This window comes from Chiloscyllium punctatum, chromosome 27, assembly GCF_047496795.1.
Source record: "Chiloscyllium punctatum isolate Juve2018m chromosome 27, sChiPun1.3, whole genome shotgun sequence".
In the NCBI taxonomy this organism is placed as follows: Eukaryota; Metazoa; Chordata; class Chondrichthyes; order Orectolobiformes; family Hemiscylliidae; genus Chiloscyllium; species Chiloscyllium punctatum.
In genome coordinates, this window is record NC_092765.1 from 18,807,721 (window position 1) to 18,820,424 (window position 12,704).

Genomic DNA, 12,704 nt, shown 5'->3' on the forward strand with positions numbered 1-12,704 from the left:
CCGTGCCATGTTTCCTAGTCTCTATCGAGGCCTCTCAGTACTGTCTCAGATACCCCCTCATCCTTCTAAATTTCATCAACTACAAAACCAGAGTCCTCAATGGTTCCTCCCAGAGCAGCGCGAGGGGGAGCGACTCCCAGAACAGCACAAGGGGAAGTGAGTCTCGGAGCAGTGCAAGGGGACCAGGTCCCGGAGCAGCTTGAGGGGTAATGAGTCCTGGAGCAGTACAAGGGATAGCAGGACCCAGAGCAGCATGGGGGCAAGCAAGTCCTGGAGCAGCACGAGAAGAAGCGAGTCCCAGAGCAGCGGGAGGGGAATGAGTCCTGGGGCAGCACAAAGGGAAACGAGTCCCGGAGCAGTACAAAGGGAAGCGAGTCAATGTTGCCTCATATCATACATTAGCCATAAATTGGTATGCTTATTGAGATGTAGCAAAATTCGAAAAGCAGGAACATGTGGATTAAGTCATACACAGCAAAACTGGTAAGCTGAGCAACAGAATGTACGTTGCATATAATCAATGTCACCGTTGCAGGAGAATTTGTGTTTGGAAATCAAAAATCGGGCAGCACAGTGGCTCAGTGGTTAGCACTGCTGCCTCACAGCACCAGGGTCCTGGGTTTGATTCCCACCTGTCTGTTTGGGATCTGCACATTTTCCCTCTGTCTGAGTGGCTTTCCTCCGGGTGCTCTGGATTCCTCCCTCAATCCAAAGATGTGCAGGTCAGGTGAATTAGCCATGCTCAATTGCCCACAGTGTTAGGTGTGTTAGTCAGGGGTAAAAAAAGGGTAGGGAAATGGGTCTGGATGGGTTTCTCTTCGGAGGGGCCGTGTGGACTTGTTGGGCTGAAGGGCCTGTTTCCATACTGCAGAGAATCTAATCTAATCTAAAAAAAAATTGACTGGTCTCTTGTTTATATACAAGCATTGAGCTTGCATTCTGGCCAACTGACATCGTGAGCAACGAACCTCATGTATTCACAACAAAACTGGAGATTCATATGTGCCATATTGATGCCCATAGTGTATTGGTTCATAAGGCCTTGCCTCAGATAAACCTTAGGTGGTGCAAATAGGTTATTTTGGAAAAAAGGCAGTTTCACAAATGATCAGAAAACAATGAACTGGGAATATAAACCTTTAAAATAAGGATAGAGATGTTGCTGGCAAGATCATCATCTATTTCCCATCTCTAATTATTCTTAAGAAAGTTGTAGAAGTTGCCTTTTTTGATCTGCAACAATCCATGTGATATAATTACATGCAAAGGGCAATAAATGGGAGTGAGGAGGTGGGGATCCAGGATTTTACTCCATGAAACCAAAGAAATGGCAATATAGATTCAGGTCAGGATGGTGAGTGACATGGAAAAGAACTTGTAGGTGATGGTTGTGCCCTTTACCTTAACTGCTACTTGTACCTGCCATGTGTCTCAGTATGTGGTACAGAGTATGTGCTGTTTAAGGTAGTTTGCTACCATCCTGCTTTATCCATAATCCATATATAGACCAGACTAGTCTAAATATGACTGGTAGAGGATAGTCATAAATGGAACCTGTTTCAATTAATATGCTGCTTTCTGGAGATCCAAGATGGCAGCGGTCTGAGTTGTCTGCTATGCTGGGCTCTGTGCCATATCCCCTGGCAAGGTGGACCTTTACCCCCCTCGTTAACCACCCCAGGAGAAAAAATTGATAATATAAACTTACTGAACATACGGCGCTTCTAAAATTGTGGTTTGACTGCTTGAAGACCAGAATGAAAACAAATAAAGGAAAGGGGCCTAAAGGAGTGCAGCAGGCAGGAGTGCACCCCTCCTGCATCAGGGGTGCCTGCAGCTATTGCTCAAATTCCTGGGGCAGCCCCTTTGGATTCAATGGGGCAGCAGCAGGTACTCACAGAGTTTGGCAAAGCAGGAGTAGGAAGTTCAAATGTCAGACCGAAGAGGAGAGGCAGTGGAGCAGAGGACCGCGGCATCGGAGACCCATGGCGGAGGTCTCGGGGCGAAGGATCCGAATGCTGGAAGACCAGGTTCGGGTCCTTCAGGAGCAAATGGATGACCAGGAAAACAAAAGTAGAAAAAAAGATCTTACGGCTCTTGGTCTTCCGGAACGCAAGGAGGGCGAAGACCGTGTTGGTTTCCAGGAGAAGTGGCTCCCAACGTTCCTGGGGCTGGAGTTGGAGTTGGGCCTGTTGAGTGTGGAGTAGGCCCACCGGATGACAACACGCAGGGCCAAACCGGACCCGCGCCCTCGCAGTTTCCCGTGCGACTCCTGCTTTATAAATGATTTCAATGTGAGCATAAGAGGTACAGTTAGTAAGTTTGCAGATGACAACAAAATTGGAGGTATAGTGGACAGCCAAGAGGGTTACCTCAGATTACAACAGAATCTTGATCAGATGAGCCAATGGGCTGAGAACTGGCAAATGGAGTTTAATTTAGATAAATGCGAGGTGCTGCATTTTGGGAAAGCAAATCTTAGCAGGACTTACACACTTAATGGTAAAGTCCGAGAGAGTGCTGCTAAACAAAGACACTTTGGACGAGAGGTTCATAGCTCCTTGAAAGTGGAGTCACAGATAGATAGAATAGGGAAGAAGACTTTGGTATGCTTTTCTTTATTGGTCAGAGTATCGTGTACAGGAGTTGGGAGGTCATGTTGCGGCTGTACAGGACATTGGTTAGGCCACTTTTGGAATATTGCATGCAATTCTGGTATTCTTCCTATCGAAGGATGTTGTGAAACTTGAAAAAAAGATTGACAAGGATGTTGCCAGGGTTGGAGGATTTGAGCTATAAGGAGAGGTTGAATAGGCTGGGGCCGTTTTCCCTGGAGCATCAGAGGCTGAGGGGTGACCTTATAGAGGTTTATAAAATCGTGAGGGGCATGAATAGGATAAATAGACAAGGTCTTTTCCCTGGGGGTGGGGGAGACCAGAACTAAAGGCGTAGGTTTAGGGTGAGAAGCGAAAGATATAAAAGAGACATAAATGTAAGACAGGATTTGAGGAGCATACGTTGGGAGCATAGGCTGTCAGGGAAGGATGTGGTGGAAATGTGGGACTTTTTCAAGGAGCAGATACGACGTGTCCTTGATATGTATGTACCGATCAGGCAGGAAAGAAATGGTCGTGTGAGGGAGCCTTGGTTGACGAGGGAGGTTGAATGTCTAGTAAAGAGGAAGAAGGAGGCTTACATAAGGTTGAGGAAACAAGGTTCAGACAGAGCAGTGGAGGGATACAGGATAGCCAGAAGGGACCTGAAGAAAGGGATTAGGAGAGCTAAGAGAGGGCATGAAAAATCCCTGGCGGATAGGATCAAGGATAACCCCAAGGCATTCTATGCGTATGTGAGAAACCTGAGAATGACGAGAACGAGGGTAGGTCCGATCAAGGACAGTGGTGGGAGACTGTGTATTGAGTCGGAAGAGATAGGAGAGGTCTTGAACAAGTACTTCTCTTCAGTATTTACGAACGAGAGGGACTGTATTGTTGAAGAGGAGAGTGTGAAACGGACTGATAAGCTAGAAGAGATATCTGTTAGGAAGGAAGATGTGTTGGACATTTTGAACAACTTGAGGATAGACAAGTCCCCCGGGCCTGACGGGATATATCCTAGGATTATGTGGGAAGCAAGAGAGGAAATTGCAGTACCGTTGGCAATGATCTTCTCGTCTTCACTGGCAACGGGGGTGGTACCAGGGGACTGGAGAGTAGCGAATGTTGTGCCCCTGTTCAAAAAAGGGAATAGGGATAACCCCGGGAATTACAGGCCAGTTAGTCTTACTTCTGTGGTAGGCAAAGTAATGGAAAGGGTACTGAGGGATAGGATTTACGAGTATCTGGAACGGCACTGCTTGATTAGGGACAGCCAGCACGGATTTGTGAAGGATAGGTCTTGCCTTACAAGTCTTATTGAATTCTTCGAGGAGGTGACCAAGCATGTGGATGAGGGTAGAGCAGTGGATGTAGTGTACATGGATTTTAGTAAGGCATTTGATAAGGTTCCCCATGGTAGGCTTATGCGGAAAGTCAGGAGGCATGGGATAGAGGGAAATTTGGCCAATTGGATAGAAAACTGGCTAACCGGTCGAAGTCAGAGAGTGGTGGTAGATGGTAAATATTCAGCATGGAGTCCAGTTACAAGTGGAGTTCCGCAGGGATCAGTTCTGGGCCCTCTGCTGTTTGTAATTTTTATTAATGACTTAGATGAGGGAGTCGAAGGGTGGGTCAGTAAATTTGCAGATGATACAAAGATAGGTGGAGTTGTGGACAGTGAGGAGGGCTGTTGTCGGCTGCAGAGGGACTTAGATATGATGCAGAGCTGGGCTGAGGAGTGGCAGATGGAGTTCAACCCTGCCAAGTGTGAAGTTGTCCATTTTGGAAGAACAAATAAGAATGCGGAATACAGGGTTAATGGTAGGGTTCTTGGTCAGGTGGAGGAACAGAGGGATCTTGGGGTCTATGTACATAGATCTTTGAAGGTTGCCACTCAGGTGGATAGAGTTTGTAAGAAGGCCTATGGAGTATTATCGTTCATTAGCAGAGGGATTGAATTCAAGAGTCGTGAGGTGATGTTGCAGCTGTACAGGACTTTGGTTAGGCCACATTTGGAGTACTGTGTGCAGTTCTGGTCGCCTCACTTTAGGAAAGATGTGGAAGCTTTGGAGAGGGTGCAGAGAAGATTTACCAGGATGTTGCCTGGAATGGAGAGTAGGTCATACGAGGATAGGTTGAGAGTTCTCGGCCTTTTCTCGTTGGAACGGCGAAGGATGAGGGGTGACTTGATAGAGGTTTATAAGATGATCAGAGGAATAGATAGAGTAGACAGTCAGAAACTTTTTCCCCGGGTACAACAGAGTGTTACAAGGGGACATAAATTTAAGGTGAAGGGTGGAAGGTATAGGGGAGATGTCAGGGGTGGGTTCTTCACCCAGAGAGTGGTGGGGGCATGGAATGCGCTGCCCGTGGGAGTGGTAGAGTCAGATTCATTGGCGACCTTTAAGCGGCATTTGGATAGGTACATGGATGGGTGCTTAATCTAGGATAGAAGTTCGGCACAACATCGTGGGCCGAAGGGCCTGTTCTGTGCTGTATTGTTCTATGTTCTATGTTCTAGACCTTTTTCATGCAGAGGGCAGTACGTGTATGGAATCTGCTGCCAGAGGAAGTGGTGAAGGCTAGTACAATTGCAACATTTAAAAGGCATCTGGATGGATATATGAATATGAAGGGTTTGGAGGGATATGGGACGGGTGCTGGCAAGTGGGACTAGATTGGGTTGGGATATTTGGTCAGCATGGATGTTTTGGACCAAAAGGTCTGTTTCCATGCTGCACATCTCTATGACTCTATGAGTCCCAGAGCAGCACAAGGGGAAGAGAGGCCCGGAGCAGCGCGAGGGGAAGTGAGTCCTGGAACAACATGAGAGGGAGCAAATCCCAGAACAGCAAAGGGGATTCAGAGCAGCGTGAGGGGAAGGGCAACCCTGAACAGCGTGAGAGGAAGCGAGTCCGGGAGCAGCGTGAGGGGAAGCAAGTCCCGGTGCAGTGCGTGAGGAAGTGAGTCCCAGAGCTGCGCGTGAGGGGAAGCGAGTCCCGGAGCAGCGCGAAAGGAAGCAAGTCCAGGAGCAACGCGTGAGGAAGCGAGTCCTGGAGCTGCGCGTGAGGGGAAGCGAGTCCCGGAGCAGCGCGTGAGGAAGCGAGTCCCGGAGCAACGCGTGAGGAAGCGTGTCCCGGAGCAACCCGTGAGGAAGCGTGTCCCGGAACTGCGCGTGAGGAAGCGAGTCCCGGAGCAACATGTGAGGAAACGTGTCCCGGAACTGCGCGTGAGGAAGTGAGTCCCGGAGCAATGCGAGATGAAGCGAGTCCCAGAGCAGCGCAAGGGGAAGTGAGTCCCGGAGCAATGCGAGATGAAGCGAGTCCCAGAGCAGCGCAAGGGGAAGCGAGTCCCGGAGCAGAACGAGGGGAAGCGAGTCCTGGAGCAGCGCAAGGGGAAGCGAGTCCCGGAGCAGAACGAGGGGAAGTGAGTCCCAGAGCAGCGCGAGGGGAAGTGAGTCCCGGAGCAGCGCGAGGGGAATTGAGTCCTGCTGCAGCACGTGGGGAAGTGAGTCCCAGAACAGAGCAGCGTGAGGGGAATTGAGTCCCGGAGCAGCGCGCGGGGAAGTGAGTCCCGGAGCAGCGCGAGGGGATGTGAGTCCCGGAGCAGCGCGAGGGGATGTGAGTCCCAGAGCAGCACGAGGGGAAGGGAATCCTGGTGCAGCGCGAGGGGAAGTGAGCCTTGGTGCAGCATGAAAGGAAGTGAGTCCTGGAGCAGTGCGAGGGGAAGTGAGTCCCGGAGCAGTGCGAGGGGATGTGAGTCCCGGTGCAGCGCGAGGGGATGTGAGTCCCGGAGCAGTGCGAGGGGATGTGAGTCCCGGTGCAGCGCGAGGGGAAGTGAGTCCCGGAGCAGCGCGAGGGGAAGTGAGTCCCGGAGCATTGCCAGGGGAAGTGAGTCCCGGAGCATTGCCAGGGGATGAGTCCCGGTGCAGCACGAGGGGATGTGAGTCCTGGTGCAGCGCGAGGGGAAGTGAGTCCCGGAGCATTGCCAGGGGAAGTGAGTCCCGGAGCATTGCCAGGGGAAGTGAGTCCCGGAGCATTGCCAGGGGATGAGTCCCGGTGCAGCGTGAGGGGAAGTGAGTCCTGGTGCAGCGCAAAGGGGATGTGAGTCCTGGTGCAGCGCGAGCGGAAGTGAGTCCTGGAGCAGCGCGAGAGGAAGTGAGTCCTGGAGCAGCGCGAGCAGAAGTGAGTCCTGGAGCAGCGCGAAGGGGATGTGAATCCTGGTGCAGCGCGAGCGGAAGTGAGTCCTGGAGCAGTGCGAAGGGGATGTAAGTCCTGGTGCAGCGCGAAGGGGATGTGAGTCCCGGTGCAGCGCGAAGGGGATGTAAGTCCTGGTGCAGCGCGAAGGGGATGTGAGTCCCGGTGCAGCGCGAAGGGGATGTGAGTCCCGGTGCAGCGCGAAGGGGATGTGAGTCCTGGTGCAGCGCGAAGGGGATGTGAGTCCCGGTGCAGCGCGAAGGGGATGTAAGTCCTGGTGCAGCGCGAAGGGGATGTGAGTCCCGGTGCAGCGCGAGGGGAAGTGTGTCCTGGAGCAGCGCGAGAGGAAGTGAGTCCTGGTCCAGCGCGAGAGGAAGTGAGTCCTTGTGCAGCGCGAGTGGAAGTGAGTCCCGGAGCAACGCGAGGGGAAGTGAGTCCTGGAGCAGCATGAGGGGATGTGAGTCCCGGTGCAGCGTGAGGGGGAAGTGAGTCCTGGAGCAGCGTGAGGGGATGTGAGTCCCGGAGCAGTGCGAGGGGAAGTGAGTCCCAGAGCAGCGCATCTTCCCTTGGTGCAGCTGATTGCTGATGCAGAGCAGAGTGAAGGCTTGAAGTGGAAAGAGACTGTTGTTGGTCTTGGCTCTGGCACATGGCGGTTAGGCCACGTGTTTGCTGAGTTGCTGCAATGTAATGTCAATTTGAAATTCTTTACCAACTGTCATATCAACCTTTTAACTCTGTTATAATTGTCTTAATTATTACTTAAATTTTGGCGCTGTAAGTAAGACTACTACTTTTTCTTTTATTCCTCTTTTGTATCGAAGACTTGTACCTAAGTACAGCAGCCATGGTAAAAGCGTTTCACTGAACCCCTGTACTTCTCCACTGGAGTCTACGTGACAATAAAGGATATTCTATTCATATGACAAGCCCTTTCTCTCTGGGATCATTCTTGTAAACATCTCCTGTTCCCTGTCCAATACTAGCACATCCTTCCTTAGATACTGGGCCCCAAATTGCTCACAATATTCCACATGCTATCTGACCAGAGCCATATACATCCTCAGCTCTTGAATTCCAGCCCTCTTGAAATGAACTGTAACACTGCTTTTGCATTCCAAGCAGCCAACTGAACCTGATACTTATCATTTAGAGAATCCCTGACTGGAACTCTTAAGTTCCTTTGTGCTTCAGCTTTCCAAAGCCTTGCCACATTTACAAAATAATCTATGCCTCTATTTTTCCTACCAAAGAGCATTACATATTCGCACATTGCATTTCAACTGCCACTTCTTTGCCCATTCTCTGAGGTGATCGAAGTCCTTTTGAAGACTCCCCACCTCCACAACACTACCTGACCCTCCACCTGTCTTTTTGTCATCTGCAAACTTAGCACCAATGCGATCAGTTCCTTCGTCCAGATCATTAACGAACAATGTGAGTAGTTTGTGATCCCAACACTTGACCCCTGTCGAATTCCACTCGTGATGGCAGACAAAGACTTTTTTTATGCTCACTGTCAGCCTTTTGCCAGTCAGCGAATCCTCTATCCACGCCAATATCCTACTCCTAACGCCATGAGCTCTCATCTTATTTAGCAGTGTCTTGTGCAACACCTTGTAAAAGGCCTTCTGGAAATCCAAATACATCACATCCACTGGATCTCCTTTGTCTAACTTACTCATTACCTCCTCAAAAAATTCTAACAGGCATGACTTTCCCTTGATGAAACCATGCTGACTCAGCCCTATTTTATCATTCACTTCCAAGTACTCCGCAATCTCATCCTCAATAATGAACTCTAAAATCTTAGCAATGACTGAGGTCACGCTAATCCCTGTGCAGTTTCCTGTCTTCTGTCTCCCTCTCTTCTTCATGAGGGGTGTTACGTAAGCCATTTTCTAGTCCTCTGGCACTCTTCCAGACTCCAGTGATTCCTGAAAGATCACCACCAATGCCTCCAAAACCTCCTCAGCTATCTCCTTCAGCCTTCTAGAGTGTAGTCCATCTGGTCTGGGTAATTTATCCACCTTCACACCTTGCAGCTTCCCCAGCACTGTCTCCTTAGTGATGTCCACTACACACACCTCTGTCCCAACTCTTTTGAAGTTCTAGCATATTGCTGATGTCTTACACCATGAAGACTGATAGAAAGTACTGACTCAGTTCCTCCACCATTTCTATTTTCCCCATTACTACTTCTCCAGCCTCATTTTCCAGTGGTCCAATGTCCACTCTCGCCTCTCTCTTACTTTTTATACAATCTAAAAAAACCTCCTACAATCTTCTTCTATTTACTATCTAGCCTACCTTCATATTTCATCTTCTCCCCTTTATTGCTTTTTTAGTTATCCTCTGCTGGCTCTTAAAGGCTTCCTAATTCTCTGGCTTCCCACTCATCTTCCACACATTGCATTCTTTTTTCTTTTCTTTTTAACCTGTTTTCCTAATAAATCTGTTGAGAGATGTTATTACACCCCTCTGGAGCAGGTCGGACTTGAACCCAGGCCTCCCGGTCCACAATAGGCACTCTACCATTACGCCATGCTTTCCCTGACTTTGCCCAACAGCCATGGTTGCCCCTCCTTAGTACGTTTCTTATTACCCTCAGAAACTCCTGCCATTGCTACTCCACTGTCTTCCCTGCCAGGATCTCCTTCCAATCAACTCTGGCCAGCTCCTCCCTCATGTTTTCATCGTTACCTTTAACTAGTTGTAACACCGCGACATATGATTCTAGCTTCTCTCTCTCAAACTGCAGGGTGAAATCTACTATATTATGCTCTCTGCCCCTTCAGGGTTCCTTCATTTTAAGCTGTCTTAAAGTCAGTCTCATTACACATCACTCAGCCCAGAATTGCTTGTTCCCTAGTGGGCCTTACATAAGCTGCTCCAAATAAAACCTCAAAGACATTCCACACATTCCTTTACTTCGGATTCAATATTAACCTGACTTTCCCACTCCACCTACATATCGAAGTCCCCCATGATTATTGTAATACTGCCTTTTTTGCATGCCTTTTCTATCTTCTGAATTATTTTCTGTGCCCCATCCTGACTGCTGCTAGGAGTCCTGTACATTAACTCCCATCAGGCTCCTTTTTCCTTTGCAGTTCCTCAATTCCACCATTGCAGATCTTACACCTCCCGACTCTACGTCACCTCTTGTTATCCATTTAATTTCATTTCTTACTAAAAAAGAAACCCCACCCCCTCTGCCAATCTGCCTCTCCTTCGATAGGATGTACATCCCTGTATATTCAGTTCCCAGCCTTCAGGTGGGGAGGTGGGTGCATGTGTCTGGTGCCCATTGCCTGTGCTCTTTAATGCTGCAGCATGGTGAGCAGCAAAGGTGGAACAAGAAGATGCCACTCGGCCCTTCGAGCCTATTCTAATATTTAATAAGATCATGGTTAATCTGATTTTAATTTGAATTCTACATTTCTGCAAACCTCTGATCTTCTTTCATCCTCTTGGCAATCATGAATTTATTTATTTCTGCCTTCAAAATATGTAAAGATTGTTCATACAGTACCTTTTGAGGAAGGGAATTCCAAATACATACAACTTTTAGAGAGGAAAAAAGTGCTTCCTCATCTCTGATAGGTAACCCCTTCTTTTTAAATTATGACCTCTCCTTCTGGACTCTCCCACATCCACCTTGTCATGTCCCCTCAGGGTCTTGTCTGCTTCGAGACAGTCACTTCTGCCTCTTCTAAACTCCAAAGGATACAGGCCCAGCGTGTCTAGCCTACAACCAACTGATGAAGGAGCAGCACTCCAAAAGGAGTGCTTCCAAATAAACCTGTTGGACTATAACCTGGTGTTGTGTGATTTTTAACTTTTGAGCCTAATAAGGAGGCTCAAAGTGGTGAGCTGAAGTCACAAAGAGTGGTACTCCTGGTAGCTGTATTTTAATATGGTGAGATATGCAGTTAATAAAGTCATTAACAAGCAATATTCCTCTTTAATAGGCATCTCAGTGTCCAGAGCGCAGTTAAAAGATGCATTTTGGGAAAGCAAATCTTAGCAGGACTTATACACTTAATGGTAAGGTCCTAGGGAGTGTTGCTGAACAAAGAGACCTTGGAGTGCAGGTTCATAGCTCCTTGAAAGTGGAGTCGCAAGTAAATAGGATAGTGAAGAAGGCGTAGGGTATGCTTTCCTTTATTGGTCAGAGTATTGAGTGCAGGAGTTGGGAGTTGCAGCTGTACAGGACATTGGTTAGGCCACTGTTGGAATATTGCATGCAATTCTGGTCTCCTTCCTATCGGAAAGATGTTGTGACACTTGTAAGGGTTCAGAAAAGATTTAGAAGGATGTTGCTAGGATTGGAGGATCTGAGCTACATGGAGAGGCTGAACAGGCTGGGGCTGTTTTCCTTGGAGCGTCGGAGGCTGAGGGGTGACCTTATAGAGGTTTACAAAATTATGAGTGGCATGGATAGGATAAATAGACAAAGTCTTTTCCCTGGGGTCGGAGAGTCCAGAACTAGAGGGCATAGATTTAGGGTGAGGGGGGGAAAGATATAAAAGAGACCTAAGGGGCAACATTTTCACGCAGAGGGTGGTACATGTATGGAATGAGCTGCCAGATGATGTGGTGGAGGCTGGTACAATTGAAACATTTAAGAGGCATTTGGATGGGTATATGAATAGGAAGGGTTTGGAGGGATATGGGCCAGATGCTGGCATGTGGGACTAGATTGGGTTGGGATATCTGGTCGGCATGGACAGGTTGGACCGAAGGGTCTGTTTCTGTGCTGTACAGCTCTATGACTCTATGAGTTGCTCCCAACGATGAGATTGGCCTGGCTGAACTTCTCAAAAGATTCTGCCACATGACTCACCACAGCCCACGGTCATTTAGGCCTTTAGATCCTGCCTCAAAATTTTAACTAGAACAGCTTTCAAGCAAATACAGACCCTGGGAAAGAACAGAAAGGGAAAGATCAATGATAGAATGAAGGACAGGAATGATTAAATAACAAATGAGATGATGGTGCATTGGAAAAGAGGGCGGTGGTAATGAGACAAGCATAGGAAGAAATTATGGGTCCAGAGGAGGTGTGAATAGCATAGGGGGAGGGAAGCCTGGAAAATGTGGAAAAACAGAGATGGCTCCTGTTTGCTCTCCTTAAACAAGGCACGCCTCCAGAAAAGCTGCATTCACTTATCCCGTTCCATTTCCTTTTTAAGGCTAGAGTGATGGGGGTCACAGAACACTGATATCAGCTGCAATCCCTTTGTGTACCCGAACAAATTCTATCTCTGCAATTTCCAAACATCACTCCATTGACAATTGTTGATGACAAACACCTAATTTGTCTTTAATTTTTTTTCTCCCAATTGCAGTGCCTGCAGCTGTGAGGGCCAGGTGGCTCTGACAGAAAGAACAGGAAATTGTAAATACAGTGTTTGTAATGAGGTTGACGCTGCTTTCTAAATCTGTATTTTTTTATTTACAAGTTGTGCAGGGGGAGTCACCATAACCCACCTGGGACAGACTGAGTGAAAAGGGACTGGCTCTTTGTCCAGTTCGGCACAAAATACATTTGGAGAAAGAAAATTGCCCGGTATACAACAGCATCATTATAGTTCAATATAAAGCACAACTGACAGAGATATGATCAGAGCTGTATGTCCACAGTTATTCTTTACACAGTTTTGCAGCATAGAAATACGCTGTTTAATCCAACTGGCTGCTGGTGATGTTTAAACTCCATGTGAACCTCCTCCCTTTGCACTTCCTCTAACCCTGACAGTGTAACTCTTTCTCCCTCACATTAGATTTCCCCCCAAATGTATCCCTGCTATTTGCCTCAGTTTCTGGTACTGGCTTCCACGTTCTAACCAAGCTCTAGGTAAAGAGGTTACTCCTGAGAAAGCAGATTTTACTTTGGGTTCACCCTCAT